This window comes from Natator depressus, chromosome 6 (assembly GCF_965152275.1).
Source record: "Natator depressus isolate rNatDep1 chromosome 6, rNatDep2.hap1, whole genome shotgun sequence".
NCBI lineage: Eukaryota > Metazoa > Chordata > Testudines > Cheloniidae > Natator > Natator depressus.
This window is the reverse complement of record NC_134239.1, coordinates 3,487,640-3,494,678: the sequence shown is the minus strand read 5'-3', so window position 1 is coordinate 3,494,678 and position 7,039 is coordinate 3,487,640. Positions and strand designations below refer to the sequence as shown.

General features: G+C 55.0%; 1 pseudogene; it reads left to right on the top strand.

Annotated features, from left to right (window-relative positions):
* Positions 1-473: 473 nt before the first annotated feature.
* LOC141989829 (perforin-1-like) lies at positions 474-4,979 on the top strand (annotated as a pseudogene).
* The last annotated feature ends 2,060 nt before the right edge of the window (positions 4,980-7,039 follow it).

The following is a 7,039-nucleotide window of genomic DNA, read 5'->3' as shown; positions in this document are numbered from 1 at the left end:
TGAAAAGGTGGAGAGAACAAAACACGGAGAACAGAGACAGAGAAAGAAACCTCAGACCTGCTCTATAGCAGCCCAGGGTCATCCCCCGCCCCTCAGTGCCCAATTTCCCCAGCTCTGCCCCACAGGGCCAGGGTATTGGGCTTCCTCTCGATTTACCCAGGGATCAGAATCCTGGCCTGATTCCATTGGCATCGGTGGGGTGGCTCTGTATTTACAGTGGGGTCCCTGAGGCGCTAGGTGCTGGCCCCAGTGCGGCACTAGGAGGCGCTATGCTGCAGGTTGGGGGGCTCAGCAGGGGGTGCTCTTCCTGGGCATGCAGTGGACCCAATGACTCGTTGCAGGATTTGTCTCACTGTGGATTCCTTTTCAGCCTCTCTAGCTCCTCATACCGTGGGTCAAGACCCACGGTACATGCATTTGATTCACTACGTGGGTGGAACAATTGCTGGCCACAGCTTCCTTCCCAGCTAGCTGTGGCTGGGGGTGTAAAGGGGGGCAGAAGCTCAGTGCTGGGGGGAGTGTGAGGATGGTTGAGACACCGAGAACACAAGAGACCTTTTATGGTGCCTTGATCCACCTTCAAAGCGCGTCTCTCCCAGCAGAGAAACAGACCAACCCTGGCTGCCGACAGGCCCCAGAGCCGAAATATACCTCAGCTCAAATTCTGAGACAGATGAGTGATGGGTGGGTCTGCTCAGACCTCAGCTGAGATCAGGAACCCCACTGCACCAGGCCCTGCACAGACCAGACTAAAATGAGGGACCCCATTGTGTCGGGCACTGCACGGCCAAAATCAGGAGCCCCATCTCCCCAGGCACTGCACAGATCCCAGCCGAGATTGGGAACCCCATTGCCCCAGGCCCTGAGCAGACCCCGACCGAGATCAGGGACCCCATCGCGCCGGGCACTGCACAAACCCCAGCCAAGATTGAAGACCCCATCACTCTGGGTGCTTCACAGACCCATCCCAACTGAGATCTGGGCCCCCTAATGCTGGGCAATGCACAGACCCCCCCCCCCCCCGACTGAGATTGGGGGCTCTGTCACACCAGGTGCTACATAGAACTCAACCAAGATCATGGTCCCCAGTCCCTCCTGCTATAACCCACTCGATCCTACTCCCCTTCCAGTACAACAATAGAACCCAGGAGTCCTGACTCCACCTCCACCCCCCATCCTCTAATCCACTTCACCTCACTCCTCTCCCAGTGCGAAAATAGAACCCAGGAGTCCTGACTCTTCCTCCACCCCACATCCTCTAACTCACTTCACCCCACGCCCCTGCCAGAGTGACAATAGAACCGAGGAGTCCTGACTCTCAATCCAGTGCCCCAGCCACTAGACCACATTGCAACTCAGCTTTTGATCATCAATTTACATAGTTGACACCTTTCATATCGGGGCATCTTGCAATTTCAGGCTGTTTGATTTTCTATTGGCAACGAAGCAGTGGGGGGCAGCAGATCTGGACTGAGGAGCACCGAAAGAGTGCAGGGGCGAGGGAATACCAAGGCGCGGATTGCAGGGGGCTGGCCAGAACCAAGCAGTCCATACTCAAACGCGTTTTTCCTGCCTGGTTCTGCTGGGGTGAGTTCAAATATTTACTGTCCCCTCCCAGTCCGAGCCTGCTACCCTGACAGGATGCAGAGCTGTTACCCTTTCCTGCCCCACAGCCAGCATTGCTGTACAGTTCCAACCCAAGTTGAAAACAATTCAAATTGACCTTTAACACAGCATCCCTTGTGGTTAGGAGGGGGAGGGACGCAAAGAGAAGTGTGAGGTGCTCAAAGCATCTGGGGCAGAAGGAAGGGGAGAGGATACCAGAGTAGATGGGCCCATGGGTCTGTTCTCGGGTGGCAAGGAGGGGGCAGGATAGCGGGCTTGATGGGCCCATGGGCCTGATCCAGGGCAAAAGGGAGGGGGCAGGATACTAGGCTAGATGGGCCCAGAGTCTCCTCTGGGGCACCAGAATTTCCTGCTCTCTTTGACCAACAGCCACAGAGTAAAGGTGGCAGCGCCAGAGAGAAGCCCCATAAAATGACCCCCCATCAGTGGTTCAACATAACCAAATCCACCACTGGGCATGGCCACAAGGGGGCCCCAGCAGTTTCCACAGCAACGCCAGTCAGGCCTAGCGTGGCCCAAGGTCCCCCTGCTCTTGCTGGCTAGAAAAGCCACCACTCGTAGCCACGGGTTGTGTGTGGCTTTGCACTGCCCACTAGTGGCCAGACCCAGCCACTACCTCAGCTCACTAATTATAAGCCACAGACTCTGTCCACATTGCACCATCCTTTAATGGCCCCATTGAAGAACTGCAATGACCCATGATTATATAGCAAGCTGTCGAGTGGGTACGTGAAACTCTACCTCCTCCTCATAGTTAGTGTTGGTATTACAACATCTGGGAAATAGGGAGGGGAGGGAATTGATGCCAGTTAGGTAATCTGTAGTCAAACATGCAAATGAGGCATCACGTCATTTGTGTAATGCCTCCTGGAGCCCAAAGTTTTCGTAGGTGTGCAATAAAACATGGCTGATGTCGTCGGTGGTAGGTGGATGTCTCTGTCTCTACAACAGAGATAACTTACAGAACTGCCTGCCACTGGATTGTCACTAATTCTGGACCTCTGTGTGTCTGTTCCTCTAGGCTGTTCAGAGGCTGACGGCCTCTCCTTGGTGGGGGAACCCATCACATCAGCCATGCCCAGATTTGGTGCCTTCATCCCCCTCCTCCTCTTCGTCTTCCTTGGGGCCTCCTCCCATTGTCACACAGGCACAGTCAGTGAATGCAAGAAAAACACAGCCTTTGTGCCCGGGCACAGCCTGACTGGGGAGGGCATCGATGTGACAACGATGGCCAGAAAGGGGGCCTACCTGGTAGACAGCAGCCTCTGGCAACGCCAGGACAGCACCTGCACCCTGTGCCGGAACCGACTTCAAGGAGGGCAGTGGCAGAGGCTGCCACTGGCCGTGGAGGACTGGAGGGTCCGTGTCTCTTGCCGCCGGAAGCTGAGCAGCTCGGTGCAGCAGTCGGCGATGGGCATGATGGATTCGGCGGCGTCCACGGTGCAGAATGACTGGAAGGTGGGGCTGGACGTGCTGTGAAGCCCAAGGTTAATGTGCAGGTGGCCCTGGCTGGATCGCACTCCAAACTGGCCAGTTTCATGATAGACCACGCGCAAATGGACAAATACGGCTTCATGAGCCACGAGGTCTCCTGTGGCTCTTACAGGTGAGAGGCAGCCTGGGTCGGGAGGGCTCACCTCAAATTGGGATCACAGCAACACCGCACAGTGATACGGGGTCTTTCCCCTCAATGGGACACCAGGTCAGATCCAGGCTTAGGAGGGCTGGCTCAGGGGGGCAGAGAATGTGACATAGAACCTTTCCTCTCTAGGGAACACTGGCTTCAATCTAGCACCAGGATGGGGGACTGATTCAGGATAATGGGGAATGGGACACAGGAGCTTTCCCCTCTAGCGGGCACAATCTCCGATCTGGCCCCAGGCCAGGGGACTGGTTAGCTAGGAAGGCAGGGAATGCTACACAGGACTTTTCCCCTCTCGGGGGCACTGGCTCCCACGTGGGACTGGACAGTTATGGGGATTTTCTTCTCATGCATGTCAGGACAGCCCGGTGACCTGCTATGACCAGAGTGGGGGCAGTCTGTCAGAACAATCAAGCAGCCGGCAGTATCCCCAGCAAGCTTGTGAGGTTCAGCACAATGGGTGGTTGTTTTGAGTAGGAGCCACCTGCTTAGACCCTTTCTTCTGGGTTGGCTGGAGCCTTAGGACTGGCAGCTAATAACCTCAGCTGACTCACCAGGCGCACAATCGACCTCTTGTGTCCCTGACCAGGTTCCGGGTCAGCGAGATGCCCCCACTCACCAGCCATTTCACCAGCCTGGCGCTGGAGAACCTCCCGGAGCAGTAGGACAGCAAATCCAAGCTGGAGTACCAGCAGCTAATCAGCAACTATGGCACCCACTACCTGTCCCAGCTGCAGCTTGGGGGCCGGGTGCAGTACGTGACAGCTGTGCGGGTCTGCGAAGCGTCAAGGAGCAGCTTGACTGACGACGAGATCAAGGACTGCTTGAGCATGCAGGCAGCCGTGAGTATCGGAATGGGCTCGATCAAGAGTGGGTACAGCAAGTGCGAGGAGGAGAAGAAGGGGAAGGTCCAGGGGAGCTTCCACGAGACGTATCGGGAGCGCCAGGTGGAGGTGGAGGAAGGAGAGAGCACAAGTGATGTGCTCTTCTCCAGGAGTGATGCCAAGGTCTTCTCGGCCTGGAAGGAGAGCCTCAAAGACAGCCCTGACCTGGTGTCCTATTCGCTGCAAATCACCACATCCTACTGGAGCAGGACGACCCCAAGCGGGAGGCGCTGAGGCGGGCGGTGAGTGAGTACATCCGTGAGAGGGCCCTGTGGAGGAATTGCACCCGAAGCTGCCCCCCCGGGACTCAACGCAGCGCCCATGACCCCTGCTCCTGCGTGTGCCCTGGGGATACCATGACCAACACGACGTGCTGCTCGTGGGAGCGCACCCTGGGGAAGCTGATGGTCACAGTGAATATGGCCAGTGGCCTGTGGGGCGATTACTTTACTGCTACGGATGCCTTCGTCAAGGTCTTCTTTGAGAGAAGGGAGATGCGGACTGGCACCATCTGGAACAACAACAATCCCGTCTGGAACGTCCACTTGGACTTCGGTACCGTCCGCATCACCAGCGCCAGCAAGATCCGAGTCCAGGTCTGGGACGAGGACAACAAGTGGGACGATGACCTGCTGGGAAGCTGCGACATCCCGCTGGAGGCTGGGGGACCCCACCAGAAGGATTGCTACCTGAACCATGGCCGCATCTGGTTCCAGTACAGCCTGCGCTGTGGGCCTCACCTCGGGGGGCCGAGCTGCTCTGATTATGTCTCCCAGCCACCCCAGCTGGGAACAGCCAAGGGGAATGAGGTGCAGGCCTTCTGGTGAGCCCCTTAGATAGGGGATCGGAGAGGGGCATGGGTGTGCATTGGTCAATAGTACTCCCTGTCCAACCATTTGCTAGATCCCGCTCTGCTGATGCTGGGCGGCTTCATGCTGACCCTCCTGCTCGGGAATCAGGGTCTCCTATGCCCATAAGAGGCGTCTGCTCCTGTGGGTCCATTATCCTCACAGCTCCCTCTGGGAAAACATCCCATCAAGAACCGTCCATTTCAAATCCATCAGACCAGCCTGTCCAATGATTCCAACCATCCAATGGATCCATCCAATCAACAAACTAATGTATCTACCTACTGCATACCTGTTCTCAACCTATTTACCATTTTGGGTTACATATGCAGGGGAGGTTGCATTGCGGGTTGCATATGCGGCTCTCTATGTGTTATTCTGGCCACATCCACAGTGCATATATACTATCTGTATGTCCCTCAGATGTGACACGAGCTTCAGCTGTGTGCTGACTGGGGCACGAGCAGCTGCGGGTTGAGAACTACTGATCTAGTGCATCCAATATAACTAACCAAGCAACCAACTAAGGTCTTAAGTACATCCAACCAACCAACCAATATGTGTAGCCGGTGCAACCAACCAACCAATGAATGTCCCAAGTACGTCCAACCAACCAGTCGACCAAGATGTGCAGGCCGGGCAACCAATCCACCGCCCCATGTCTCCAGCCACCAACGGTATTTATCTGTCTAGTGTATCCACTGGAAAACCGATGTTCTCTGCAAGAAGGGATAAGGTCCAGAGCTTAGCCCTGTCCTATTGCGGCTTCAGTGATCAACCCTCTGTAGAAACCTGAAGATATTCCAGGGTGGACATGGTTCAAAAGACCCAGCAGATGGGCCGGGGTTCCAGGGGGAGGATTCATTAGGGGGCTGTTCCCTAAATGTTGTTTCTGTTGCTTTCCACAATTACCCAGCTGCTTTGGGGTTAGTTATATCATTATAAATTCACAGGTCCCACCCACCAACCAGCTGGATGTTCTCTGCTCAGGTGGTCGTCACAGATGATGACGTATCACTCACCGTCAGGAAGCTTCAGAGTTAGTACCCAGGAGAACATGCCACAGGGCTATTGACTGAGGCTGTCAGCAGGCTCAGGGAGATGGCACTGCACTGGGGTCACATTTGGGAAGAGCAAATTCTCCCTAATTCGGGGATTCAAGGTTCTTCCTGTCTCACTTCTACCTGCCTCTGTTGAGAGCCTAATCAATAAGTCCACAGTGCACCTCACTGATGATGGGTGTGGTTAACTCTGAACCCTACTGACTGCAAGTTAAACATCTCCAGCCTGGAAAACTGCCATGCAGCTTTGCAGCACCACTGCAAAATGATTTGTTTCTGGGAGGATTCCAGGTCTCTGGAACTTTGCAAATGTATCTCCCTGCCTCAAAAAACATGTGTGAAATCAAATTTCTAAGCAGGAAGTCTTGTGATTTTTCTAACCTCAGTGGGATGGACCTAGATCTAGAGTAGAAATGAGCAGCTACAATACATGCTTGGGAACACTAGGGGGAGCTCTGGGATGGAGAGAAGCAAGGCATGGCAAGAGAGGGGAGCTAGACGCTGGATGAATTCGCTGCAATGGGGAATCAGGTGTAATGTGGCTAATGCCAGTCAAAGGGAGTGGCTTCTGTCCAGGACAGAGTGTGGTGGGTGGGTGTGACGCTCTGTACCTCGGGGGAACATCCTAGGTTGCTGACCGAGGCAACAACAAAAGACTCTGTTAGACTCTCCAGGGAGTCACCCCCTTCCTTTGGTCAGTTTGGGACTGCAATGAGGTAATGCTCACCTGACTCTGAAGGGGGTCGCGGGGGGGGGCAAAGCCAAGAGAGTAGAAAGGACATGGTAAAAGGGAGAGACATTTGCCATGCTCTCTCTCTCTCTTCCACCAACATCTACGGACACTACAACAAGCGAATGAATGATCAAAGGGGAGAGTTTGGCTGCCGAGCAACCAGCCTGTGGTAAGTAGCATCTAAGGGCTTGGCTACACTTGCGAGTTACAGCGCAATAAAGGAGCCCCGGGCGCACTAGCTTACT